The sequence below is a fragment of the Astyanax mexicanus genome, chromosome 13, assembly GCF_023375975.1.
Source record: "Astyanax mexicanus isolate ESR-SI-001 chromosome 13, AstMex3_surface, whole genome shotgun sequence".
In the NCBI taxonomy this organism is placed as follows: domain Eukaryota; kingdom Metazoa; phylum Chordata; class Actinopteri; order Characiformes; family Acestrorhamphidae; genus Astyanax; species Astyanax mexicanus.
Window position 1 is genome coordinate 4,520,254 of NC_064420.1, and position 13,516 is coordinate 4,533,769.

Below are 13,516 nucleotides of genomic sequence, written 5' to 3' on the forward strand. Positions count from 1 at the left end.
CATTCATTCTTTTATTTACATTTAAATATCTACTATAAAAAACTTGCATCTTAATATGCACTCTTAATATAGAGACATATATGTCATATATTGCTTTGTTTTAAGCCAGTGAGCCTCCACTGTCTCACATATTCAAGTTCGGAAGAACTATGCAAAAAATGAGCTTAAACGTTTGGAAACCTTCAGCATTTATCAGTCTGATCTCTGTCTGCACATGATGAGTTTGCACAGACGATAATTACAGAGCTTTTTCCTGAAAACAACACCAATCCTGTTGCCTCAAAACACATTTATAACGGGTTAATGGGTTTTCTGGTCTTTTACCAAGTGCAGAAAAACACTGTAATTATTGCCTGTGGAAACTGACTGAACACCAGAGATGCAACAAATGGAAATTAGAGTAGAAAGTGCTGGAAAATGTATCTTACACATTTAGATCAACTGAGATGGAGATCTGAGATGAGCTGGAGCTTCACAGTGTGAAGGAAAAGCGGCAACTATTGTTCAGCACCTCCAGAAACTCCTTCCTTCAAGACGCTGAGAGTGTGCAGATCTGTCCTTAAAGATAAATGTAATACTTAGCAGAATTTAAAGTACAAATTATTCATATTATAATTTGTTTAACACTTTTTGTTAACAGAATAGTTCTGCATGTGTTCCTGTATAGCTTCAATATAGACTTCAATATTTAATTAACAATGTGAAAAATCATAAAAAAAGAGAGAAAACACATTGAATGAGAAGTTTACTATGGAATTTCATATATATTTTCCCTTGTTATTTTAATGCCTTTATTGTTTTGATTTGTATTGGTCTACAATGTGGAAAATAAATTAAATAACACACGGCCATGTTATTGTGCATTGTGATTGGCCAGGTTTATGCTGATATTAACATAATCCACTTTTTGACACTCCCATTTTCCATTGAGAGGAGAAACAAAAGTGAGAGTGGTGAAATACAGCAGAGATTTATCAGTTCTTGGAAAGATATTGGCAGAGGTGGAAAAAGTACTGAAAGTACCCAGTACTGAAGTAAAAGTACCCATCTAAAAATCTACTCGAGTAAAAGTAAAAAAGTACTCAATTTAAAATTTACTTTGAGTAAAAGTTACATAGTTGATTTGATTTATTTGATGTAAAAAAGTAAAAATCATAAATTAAATAATTATTAAATTAAATAATTTGGATCTTTCAGGCAGTATTTGTTCAGACCACTTCATAAAACATAGGCATAGGTTTCTAGGATCCATTTTTTTCTTTACTGTTAAAATGTTAAGGTCATACATGTAACTATAAACTGTATTTTATAGTTTTACAGTTCATTATTATTTTTTTACTTTTTCTTTGCTTTAACTGATATTTAGATGTTTTTTTTAACATCCAAGCAGATTGTTTAATGTTCCCATTAAAGACTTAAGGAAATATAATTAAAAACATGAAAAAACAAAAAACTGTTGGTCGGCGCATGCACAGTGCGGTGAAGAAGCACATATCGATGGGTAGCATAATTTGACAAAACACCGGTTCCCCAAAGAATAGCTGATTCACACAGCGTCTCTCCCGCTAACCGTAATAAACACTGCTGCGAAAAGTTCAGCTGCGCTGCCATGGAGAACAAAACTCATTTTTTTTTTTTTCAGAATTTATTTTTTACTCAGTAATGGGGAGTTTTCCAAAGTAGTGAAGTAAACTACTTGTTTCAAAATCAACGTGAGTAAAATTTAAATTACCTATTTTAAAAACTACTTTAAAAATGAAAAATGACTCATAAAATCTACTCAATTACAGTAATGTGAGTACATGTAATTAGTTACTTTCCACCTCTGGATATTGCATATTTTTCAGCACAGCTTCAACCAGGAGCTTCATGCTTCCCTCTGCTGACAAGATGCAGATTTCATTTTCCAGCAGGACTGGTGCTGTATTACATTTCTGTATGGGCCGTTTTCAGCACTGAACCCATTTAACCCGGGCTGTGTTCAGTGTTAGCTTTGTCTTCAGGTTATCGTTGTGACGTCGCAGTGCCCCACTTACAGCAATAGGTGGCCCAGTTACCTTAAATTTCTGCTGGAGTCATAGATGTTTCATCCTAAGCCTCCCTCTAACACACTGTCCTTGCTCACCAAGCAGAGGACATCCAGTCAGTCTCCTCCAGCAGATGCTGAACATCATTACCGGTCCCTGTCGGCAGGAGGAGCACTCAGTCTCTTTTCAGTGTTGGCCCTGGGAACACATTCTGATATAGTGAATAATTATATTTTTTTGAATAATACTAAACTTGGGTCTTAAGTGAAATTTTATCAAATATATATATATATATATATATATATATATATATATATATATATATATATTATTACAAATATTATTAAATATAATAAATCCTACTAAAAATCACCAAAATGTACTTAATAAATCTCTTTTTTAAAAGTGTGGTTGTGGTTTTTATATTCTATTTAACATCATTTTGCACACAAGTCTGAGACAGAGACAAACCTGCATTTAGCTTAATGCTAATGTTTAGCTTTCACTTTAGTTCTTTTGATTTAGCTTTAGCTCCAAACGTTTTGATTTAGTTTTAGATTGAGTTCTTCAGTTTTCACTTTAGCTTTAGCTCTACAGGTTTAGTTTTAGATTTAGGCTGCATTTAGATTTATCTCATCCAGATTAGCTTTAGTTTTAGCTTTAGATTTAGTTCTCCACGTTTTTGCTTCACCTCTATAAATTAAGCTATTTGCTTTAAGTTTAGTTTTAGATTTAGCTTTTCCAGAATAGTGTTAGGTTTACCTTTCGATTTAGCTCTTCCAGATTAGCTTTAGCTTTAGTTCTCCAGGTTTAACTTTAGCTCCACATGTTTACCTTTAGCTTACAGGTTTACGTATAGTTCCTCTTCTGGTTTATGTTGTCTTTAAGTTCATCCTGGACGTTAGTTACTGCAAACAAACAAATAAACAAAGAGAAAAGAATGAAAACTACATTTATCCAGTAGAAACATTAGGAACATTTAGCTTTAACTTTAGCTCTCCCAGTTTAGCCTAAACAGCCATTAACCCTTTTTAACCCCATTTTTTCCATTAATGGCTGAAATGTGTTCTTTTGAAGTTATGAAACATACCTACCAGTTCTAGCCCTCTATTTTTTTTAGATGCACCTGTTATATATATATATATATATATATATATATATATATATATACATGAACATTTTTGGGTGGTGTTTGTCTCCCCCTGCCTGCAGCTGGTGGAAGCGCTCACCGTACGGTGATACACACACACACACACACACACACACACACACACTGATGATGGTCTCTGGGCATTCTCTCTTTCTGTTCTCTTTCTCCTCGTGTCAGAATAACCCAGAATAACCAGCACACACTCACCTCCCACTGCTCCTTTACCAGTTCTCCCAGCGGCCGGGGGGAGCGTTCAGTCCCAGACCCTTTAATTTAGTTTCTCCGCGGCGGAGGGAGAAGCTGAGCCGGCTGAGGTCTGACTGCGCTCCGGTGCTGATCTCCTTCTCCTCCTCCTCCTCCTCCTGCTGCTGCTGCGGCTGAAGCTGCTGCTGCTAGCCGGCTCCAGGCGCTCTCTCCGCGGCGGCATGCCCTCAGTAACCCGCCCCTCCGCTCCACCGCCCGGCTCCGCTTGTTCTGAGTGAGCGCTGGCTGACTGGGAGCTGCTGCGGGTGAAGCGGGGCTGATAATGGGAGTCTGAGGACGACACGTTACGACACGGATTCTCCAATTCGGCTCGTCGCTGAAACAGTGAAGAATTGAAGCAGTGAAACGACAAACCCACCGACCGACCGACCAACAAAGGAGACTCGGCGAGGTGAGTAACGTAACTTACACTGCCGGGGAGAGCGCCGGGGCTCCCCCGGGTTAGGCTGTCTTGGGTCGTGGTTGGCGGCGGCGTGGTCTCGGTGTTTGGGCGTCGAGATTGTTTGGCTAGTTTGTTTGAAAGAAACTAGCGGGCAGACAGCTGAAAATTCTGACTGAAAACAGGAGAAATGTTAGTTTACCTTTTTAGAAAAACATCCTGTATGCTGTTGATAAGAATAAACTGTAGAATTATAAACAAAACTGCTATTTTTTCTGGATCTCAGCCGCCTTCATGTGGATACTACTAACTAGATTTTGAATCAGTTTCTCTAATTTTGCTGTTTATAGGTATATGTTTGAGTAAAATGAACATTGTTGTTTTATTCTATAAGCCACAGACAATATTCCTCCCAAATTTCAAATAAAAATATTGTCATTTATTTGCAAAAAATGAGAAATTGCTCAAATAACAAAAAAAAAATATATGCAGAGCTTTCAGACCTCAAAGAATGCAAAGAAAATAAGTTCATATTCATAAAGTTTTAAAAGTTCAGAAATCAATATTTGGTGAAATAACTCTAATTTGTAATCACAGTTTTCATGCATCTTGGCATGTTCTCCTCCACTAGTCTTACACACTTCTTTTGGATAACTTTATGCCTTTACTCCTGGTGCAAAAATTCAAGCAGTTCAGCTTGGTTAGATGGCTTGTGATCAGGTTTTCAATTTGGTAAAGTCAAAGAAACTCATCATTTTTAAGTGGTCTCTTAATTTTTTTCCCTGTCACCTCGCACTGCTGGGGTCCTGGTATACATTGGCCTTTAGTGCCCAATGCAGTCCTCCAGATGGACAGTTGTTTCCGGTTGAGAGTGTGCTGTGCGTGATTGGCTGCTGCTGAGTGTAAGTGATTGTGTGATGAAAGTTGTATATAAGTGTAAATAACGTCTTGACAAGAAAAGACAATTTTACTCATCAGCCACATTTTAGAGCTACCAGGCAGTTAGCTATATCCACTCATAAAAGACCAGCCTCCTATCTGTCTGAATGGGGAGAAACCAATATATTTAAAACCTGTTCTGGCTACTGCGCTTGTGCAGATCTCCTGATCGAGTGGGAACGTCCCTACTAGCATTTTGATACTTCTCCATTCGTAATATAAACAGAAAGCTCTTTTTGTTAAAAGGGTAGGACTTGAGTGCTGGATTGAGTGTTACAAGAACTTCCATTCATATTTCAGGAAGTGGTTGGTCTCATCATTAATAAAGTCTCTGGTGTATTATCATCATCACCATCACAATACACACTCTCACACACACACACACACAAGTGGAAGGCTTATGATTTAGTGCTGAATGATGAAGAACTTGCTGCTCTTTAGCCTGCAGTAAACCTGTCAGCCTCCCCCTCCAGCTTCTCCACATTGTTGTCCGTGTCATACGCTCAGGATTACAGTTCTCCCACTCAGACCGACTCCAAACACTGAGTACTGCCCTGCGATGAGGCACGAGCCTGACATTTCAGTCTCACACATCCTTACAAAACTAAAAGAAGAAATAATCACCTCTTCTGGTTTGCCTTGGGTCACCACTCATTTCTAGTAGAAAGTAGACTGTGTTTTATGGGGAACTCTAATTTATACAGACTATGGGTAACACATTTGAACTATCTGGAGTGTCTTTTTATGGATAACACATTTTTAAAGGCTGTGATTATGGCTTTACAAACATATGTTTTACTAGGAGGGGATATAGCTAGCTGCTTTTAGTTCCTCAGCGGGCTTTTCTTCATGTGTGAGGGCTTGAGGTGTGCCATATCATAGCGTATGCGATAATATCGCCAACATTTTTGAATATCGTGAACAATATTATACCCTGAAATACCGTGCCATATCACCCACCCCTAATTATCACATCAGGGTACTCTCTCATACCCTCACATTTCTTGGTGTGCAGCTGTGCAGCTATAGCTACAAAAAACAGCAAAAGCAAACCGGCTGGCCTTTTTTCACCTCCTCGATCTGAGCATGAACTTCAGACCAGCTGTGAACTGTCTCTACTCCAGCAAAATATGCTCCACATATGAGCTGCTAGCAAACGCATCAATTTCCCTTTATAAAGCTACGAGTCTCTCAAATATAAGGTGTTTTGGGATGGTGAAACTCTTTTTTTTATAGTTGTTATGGAATAAATGCTCGAGAATATGTACACTGTTTATTGTTACTTAAGAAGAATAATTTGTTGCACATTAATTACTATTTGTTTGGAACTGAGGGACTTTGCACCCAGCTGTGTTCTCTCTCTCTTTCCTAGACACACACACACACACACACACTCGCGCACTTGTGCACACCATTGCCCCAGATGCTGTGCATTGTCTTGCGTCTTTTGATCTCCCTCCAGGCCAGTTTGTGTTGTGTAGAGATGCGCACTGCTGCACTGTAGATACAGCAGAAGGCAGGGCTGTATTGTTGTGCTTCTCTTTGTCTGATTTGCTCTCTCTCTCTCTCTCTCTCTCTCTCTCTCTCTCTCTCTCTCTCTCTCTCTCTCTCTCTCTCTCTCTCTCTCTCTCTCTCTCTGCTTATTTATTCACTTCTGAACAGTCCACTGGCTGAATCTGCACTGATTTGCATCAGTCCTTGTCGTTATATGCCTTTAGCAGGCAGACATACTGTATAAATAAAGAAATGTGGGCCATTTTGAATGCACTGTGACCTCTGGACAGATTTTAAGAGCATAACTTGACTTATTTGATGTGTGTGTGTGTGGACAAATAGAGGGGTTGGACAATGAAACTGAAACACCTGGTTTATATGGACCACAATAATTTATTGTCCAGACGGACATTTCTGGTAGAAACAGTAGAGTTGAGGTGCACAATAAATTCTGCGTGATTTGATCAGCCGTGGTTTCATGTTTTTTTTTATTGGATACAATCCGGGTTAGCACCCGAACGTCCCTCTCAGGCAGCTTCCTCTTACAGCGTCCACAGTTAATCCTGTTGGATGTGATTTGATTGGTCCTTCTTGGTGGTATGCTGACATTACCCTGGATACTGTGGCTCTTGATGCATCACAAAGACTTGCTGTCTTGGTCACAGATACGCCAGCAGCAAGACGTGCACCGACAATTTGTCCTCTTTTGAACTCTGGCATGTCACTTATAATGTTGAGTGCATTGCAATATTTTAAGCAAAACTGTGCTCTTACCCTGCTAATTAAACCTTCACACTCTTACAGCTTTTACTGGTGCAGTAATGTGCAATTAATGAAGATTGGCCACCAGGCTGCTCCAATTTAGCCATGAAACCTCCCACACTAAAATGACAGGTGTTTCAGTTTCATTGTCCAACCCCTGTAGCTATTTTATTAAATATTTAACATCGACACAGCCACACAAACCACCCATCTGTGTCATATATATGATGTGAAAAATCAGTGTATTGGCATATTTATCTTTTCCTCCCCCACTTGCTGTGTTTTTTAAATTGAATTATAATTTATTTTTTTAAAGCACTGATTTGCAGTTTTCGAAGCTTAATTAATGGTCCTTCATTAGATCTTATCATCAGTAAAATTACAGAGGAAAAGCTGTGGAGTGCACTTGAATCGAAGCCTCTTGGAATTCTATGAATGCCGTCGAGTGAAAGCTGTGCACGCTTAAAGCAGCCTCCAATGAGCTCAGTGGAAACCGCGGCTCTTGAAAGCGAGGTTGTGGTTAATTGGTGGCGTGCCGATGCACTGGGGCCTTTGTCCGTGGCACACTGGGACCCTCTGTCTGCGCCGGCCGATACACTGGGCTCTGGGCCGAAGCATCAATGACTTTGTTGTTTCCCCGAAGCTGGTATGAGATCTGGCATGCCATTAAAAGTGGCTTCATCTTGTGAGATGCGAGACTGTGAGAGTGTGAGAAAGAGAGAGAGAGACTAAAATCAGAGCTCCTCCCCCAGAGAATCCCATTGAGATTGAGGGAGCTGGAGGAAGCACATTAACTAGGCTGTGACCAAACTGTGCCGTGTTAAAGACTCCTAAATGGTGTAGCTGCAGCCGTTTACCTATATTATGCCAGTGTTTGTGTGTTTTCTAGTGATTCAGTGTCTTAAGTAGGGTTTAAACGATAGGAGATGTTAAACCGTCAATTCAAACAATGGTAAACCAAATACTGCAACCCTAGTACTGTATGTTTTCTAAAATATATAGATTAAAAACACACATTTTTTCCAAATTCTATATTGTATATACTGTATATCCCCATCACTAGTGATGCCACAACACAAGGAGAGTGAAGACTAGCACATGCCGCCTCTGATTCATATGCATTTGGAGGAAAGCTCAGCGACTCTTTTCCGATATATATATATATATATATATATATATATACAAGCTCACAGACACCTTGTTCTGATCGTCATCACCCTAGGAGTGATGATGAGGGGAAAGAGCGCTCATCTACTGTACCCATTTAGAGAGAGCAAGGCCAATTGTGCTCTCAGGGCTCCGGCAGCTGATGGCAAGCTGCATAACCGGGATTCGAACCAGCAATCTCATGCTCATAGTGGCAAAGCTTTTGCATTTTGGTTTTTGAATTAGTCTTAAGACCGGTTTATGCTGTTGCATTGAGTCAAGTCCAACTCGGACTGGGAAATTTCTAGGCATTCCCAGGCCAAAGTGAAGATCTAAACCTTATCAGATGCCCAGTGATCCAGTTTTCTGGCCAATCTCACACTTCTTGTTCCCTCACTCATAAAGAGGAGCCTGATATACTTGAACCCAAAGACTCACCCCCCACCTGTAGTAGGTTTCCTACTGGGTGTGTTTCCTACTGGGTGTGTTTGCATGTTTGCATTTTAACGTGGCTTGGGTTGAAATTTCATGATGATTGAACCAATAGAAATGCTTATTTTTCCTACAAACTTGGTGTTTTTAGTTAAAGTTTTTTTGTTGTTTTTTTAAAAAGCTGTTTCAATTGCTTGAAAATGTTTTAGATCTGCTTATGGAGGGGATTAATTGAGAGTTTGTCCATTTAGGAGCAGCTCATTTAGGAAGCCATCTGGATTAATTAGCCAGTATAAATTTGCATTAGTTAAACTGGGCTTAATGGAGTGGCTTACTGCCCAGTAAGGCAATTAAATCAAAGACGTAATTTTGCAACGTTTTGATTCTTGACACAAAAAGTAGATACATAGCGCTGTCTGTGTGTCTGTGTGAGTGACAGGCTGCTGCTGCTTGACAAGCGCGAGGGGGAGGGGGATGGGGAGCCGCATGGCCTCCATCCACATGGTTGGGCACGTGCTTGTTAACGTGAGCACATGTTGAAAGCTGTGCAGCTCAGTCCAGCACAGTTTTGCAGCGCAGATATTTCCACTTACAGCTGAATTCACGCTTTTAATCCCAGAAAAAAGACATTGAAAAGCCCATTAAATGCCTGATTAAAAGGCCGATTACTGTTGTTTTGCTGTTTTCCTCGGGTTTCGAGTGCTCAACGCTGACTCAGCTCTTGAGTGTAATATCGCAATATATATTGTCGAAAAAAGAACATTTGTAATGTACATTTTTCCCCCAATATTGTGCAGCCCTAAGTTATACCAATTGTGATATTTAGCAAATGTACTGTAAATATATATGTATTATGTTGTGTTTGAGCACTTTTAGAGACAATCTGAGTTGGGTCTAAACTAAGTGATTGAGCCCATTAGTGCAGTGATGTTACAAATCACTAATTTAATTATTGGTTAGTCATTTTTTAAAATTGCCAAAAAAAAAATTCATCATTGTCGATTATGTCACTAATCGTTGCAGCCCTTCGAAACTTACTCTGATAATTTCCAAAAGTGAAGAATCGTCTAAAAAAAACAAAGCCTTTAACCACCCCAGCTCTCCCGCAGTGCCTGAATGGTGTTTGTTTTGACCATGAATTTTGCATTTCGGAACGGACGCCCAATTTTCCGCAGCCCAGGAGAGAATTGCCGTAGCCTCCCTCAGAACCTATTGAATATTTCATGGTGCAGACGGCTCACTTCTGCCGCTGTGCGTAACAGCATCATCGTTTTCTGTCACACTGGCCCACTTACGCTGCTAATTAGTTTTTCAGTGATTTTCGAGGACTGGGGGAAGCCACCTGTTTTCATGATTTTTCTTCTTCACTCCAGGATGTTCTGTTCTTTTCTGCTAATTGCTGGATGTTTGGAGCTGTTTTAAACTCTTATATTAGCTGAAACAGCTGCTTCCACAAAAGCTAAGATGCTGTGAAAATGGCAAGGGTTTGGGGTCATTGGTACAAGATGCTGTCATGCTGGAGTATGTTTTTTTTATGGTATTTATGGCATTTTATTCCAGGTTATTCCTATTATAGAGTTGGCCCAATGTAGTAGGACTCTTATTGTTTTAGCGCAGCATTTTCTCCCAGAAGGGGAATTGATCCCCAGTTCCCCACATGATGTGATACTAGCTCTATATTAGCATTGACTATGTATGTGGTATTTGTAAAGTCTATTTAAGAATATTAACCCGTATTAGAGCTGTGCAATTGCATTGTAAGACTAAAAGTGATTTATTGTGATTGTTCATCTGTCAAAAAATGGACAGAAAATGTATACAGTATTGCAAAACCGTCATGCTGTGATGTTAACAGACACAGTAGTTCGGATAGTGCACTAGGTTAGCTGAGCTAGCCTTAGCCATAGCATCTGTTTGTTTCTCTGTGTTAGTTTCACTCAAATGGGACTTAAGTAGCACTGCTGAGGTAATTTTACGATAAAAAGTGCACTGCTTGAAAATATATGTAATATTAGAGTAGCACTGCTTAGGGAAATGTATTGTGGTTTGTGATTCTACACAGCATCCATGTTACTAAAGAAAATACAATATTCCTAAATAAGCAAATACCAGACATTATGGATTTATTGGTCTCAGTTTCAGAGAATTCGACCACCAGTATGAAACAACAAAGTGTACAGCTTAGCTGTCTGATGTCTTGTTAACACACATACTTTAAGTGTGTGAGAAAAATACATTAATTAAGAATATATTAATGCAAAAACAGTCAAATATCAAGTGTGATGCAATTTATCTATTTGATTATCCCACTCACTCAGCTCTGTGTCCCCCTATGTCAGTAGGGTAAAGACTAGCACACTAGCCTCCTCCGACACCTGGGCAGTCAGACTCCGCCTCTTTTCCAATTGTTGCTAATGCAGCATTGCTGAGTAGCATCACAGTGCTAACGCTCCGAGCAAAGCGCAGCGACTCTGTTCCGATACATCGATACCCAGAGGGATCAAGGCCAAGTGTGCTCTCTCGGGGCTTCGGCAGCTGATGGCTAGCTGCATGACAGGGATTCGAACCGAACCGAACCAGCGATCTCCCAAATATAGTGGCAGCACCTTAATCTGCTTGTACACTCGGAGCCCCTGTATAAATATATAAATATTTTATCCCACCCCTATCAAGAACTGAGAGTTCTACCGTATTTAATAATTGTTTTTTTCTAAATATATCATCAGAATAATTCCTCTCTCTGCCCAGATCTTCTCAGCGATTTATCAGCGCGTGTCCGTGATCCTCATGTGGTGGAGACACAACAAAGCCTGTCTGCATTCCTGCATGAGAATTTAGCTTAGCATTTATCTAAATAAACGCACAATGACTAATTCAGGAGCCCACAGGGCTGGAAACCCAGAAGAAAATAACATCCTCATCACATTAAATGCCAGCTCGCCCATTCGGCGCGACCCCCCCGGGGCGAGAGAGGTGGGAAAAATCCACGGCGAAAGAAAGGAGAGAACAGAGGAGGGATTGAGGGGAGAAGTACAGCATCTGTGGCCCTTCTCCTCGGCCCGAGCTGACGGGAAGTGGCCTGAACTCTGCCGGAACAGTGCAGCCCTGTGTTCCTCCCGATGAATCGCCATCACATCCTCCATTCAAATAGCCCCGAACATGTCCACAGACACGCCACAGCAGATAAGAGCTCAGTGTGGTCATCCATTTATTCTCTGTGAGACTGCGAAACAGGGTTTTTTTTAGCACACGCTAAGCTAGCTATTTAAAGCGAGGTTTCGTTCTGAGGAGGCAAGTGTTTTCCTGCCTGTTTTGTGTTTGAAATTTTCAAATTATGAAGAGTAGTTTTATTTAAAGGAGAACTCTGGTGTGAAATTGACTTTGGGTGTAGTAAAACATGATAAAGAGTATTAACCACTGTTGAATATCCCACCTCGGTTTTTCGACAGCTTTTCGAGATTCCAGCAGTTTTGTGCAATTTGTCCAAATAGGCTATAATGGGTTTTAATGGGGCATATATATTGCCCCTGCAGATAAATTGCTTTTTACACCGTTATCCAGGCTTAAAGTAGCTGCACACCTCATTATTAGAATCCGGAGAGCCCTGCCGTTTAAAATTAAGAACTTTAAGTGCACAAGAAGTTTATTTAAAACCTGTTTACAACCCGTAGCATAATCTACATCTCAGGGTTTTAAAAATATAAGTTAGAAGCATACAATAAATTATTTGAAAGTGCTTGCATCTCCCTCATAATTTTTAATTAAAGGTTATAAAGCATGGATGTGCTTAAATTTACTATAAAATCACCATTATAAATTGGTGGTATAATACTTGATAACTTTTAGTATTATCATTTATCAAAATAATCTCTGCGACAACAACATCTTAAAAATAGAATCAGAACAGGCAACTAAAAACATCACAAGTGAAATTTTATCTGAAAAACTGAGGGATATTACATGGCTTATCTCAATAAACAGACTTACTGTAGGAAAACTCATAAAATTAAATAATAATGTAGACAGCCCTTTTTGTGCCATTCCAAACTTTACTCAAATAGAAACTTAAACCACCTTTTTTAAAGGTATAGATCTAAATATAAACCAAATAAATACAAAAATTACATTTGGAACAAAGACAAATATTAATTTTTTAACAAACAAATTGGTTATGGTATGGTTAATTATTTGTGTTGTCAAAAGTTAATTGTGGAAAACTCTGTCTAAGATTGCCGTGGAAAATTAATATTACGAGCGAATGTGTTTTTAAACAAATAATGACTAAAATCAAAGGGAAAAAAGACTCAATTTTTTTTTTTTTTTTTTTAAATCCAGAAATTGTTTTGTTAAATTGTTTATTGTTTGATCTTGCATTGGATAATCATGTAATCGTTGTGTTTTTTTTTTGTGTGTAGATTTTTTTAAAAACAAAAAATCAATAACGTGAAAATAAAAGTAATCAGTATGTTGGACATGCTGACATATTGTAAATGTTAACCCTCCACATGTTTTTTGGGATTATTATCTTTATGGGCTTGGTGTTGATGATTTGTGTGTTAATATCAGTGAGCTGTGTCCGTGTAATTCACGCTGCTGTAATTAGACTGACAGTGAAAACAGTGAATGTGTTGTGTCTTGTTTGTTGTGCGTGTGAAGCTCATGCTGAGTGAAAGCTGTGAGGAAGTGATGAATCTGGAGAAAGGTGTTAATTGAACGGAGATGGGAATGTGACAGACTTCTGGCCTTCACACTGCGTTCAGTTGTTTGTCCAGTGTTACACTCATTAAAAATGGCTACACGGATCTGCTATTTCTTCTTTAGAAACTTCTGACCTTTAAAATGAGTTCTGCTTTTATATACAGTGGTATGAAACAGTTTGGGCACCCCTGATAATTTTCATGATTTTTATTTATAAATAAAAAT

General features: G+C 39.1%; 2 protein-coding genes and 1 long non-coding RNA gene across 7 annotated transcripts in view; 2 read left to right on the forward strand and 1 right to left on the reverse strand.

The window, feature by feature from the left end:
* LOC103032624 (probable phospholipid-transporting ATPase IIA) overlaps positions 1-13,516 on the forward strand; it is a 291,393-nt gene that overhangs the window by 240,693 nt on the left and 37,184 nt on the right. The window lies entirely within an intron of this gene.
* Positions 1,895-3,477, reverse strand: LOC111194090 (uncharacterized). Its single transcript, XR_002650890.2, has 3 exons — positions 3,385-3,477; positions 2,862-2,935; positions 1,895-2,225 (listed from the first exon to the last, which is right to left on the reverse strand). It is a non-coding gene; the product is annotated as an uncharacterized LOC111194090 (long non-coding RNA).
* src (v-src avian sarcoma (Schmidt-Ruppin A-2) viral oncogene homolog) overlaps positions 3,276-13,516 on the forward strand; it is a 74,181-nt gene continuing 63,940 nt past the window's right edge. For all 5 annotated transcript variants that reach the window (XR_007423854.1, XR_007423856.1, XR_007423855.1 and 2 more), the window contains exon 1: positions 3,276-3,832. The gene's annotated coding sequence lies outside the window, so the exon portion shown is untranslated. The remainder of the gene's footprint in view (positions 3,833-13,516) is intronic.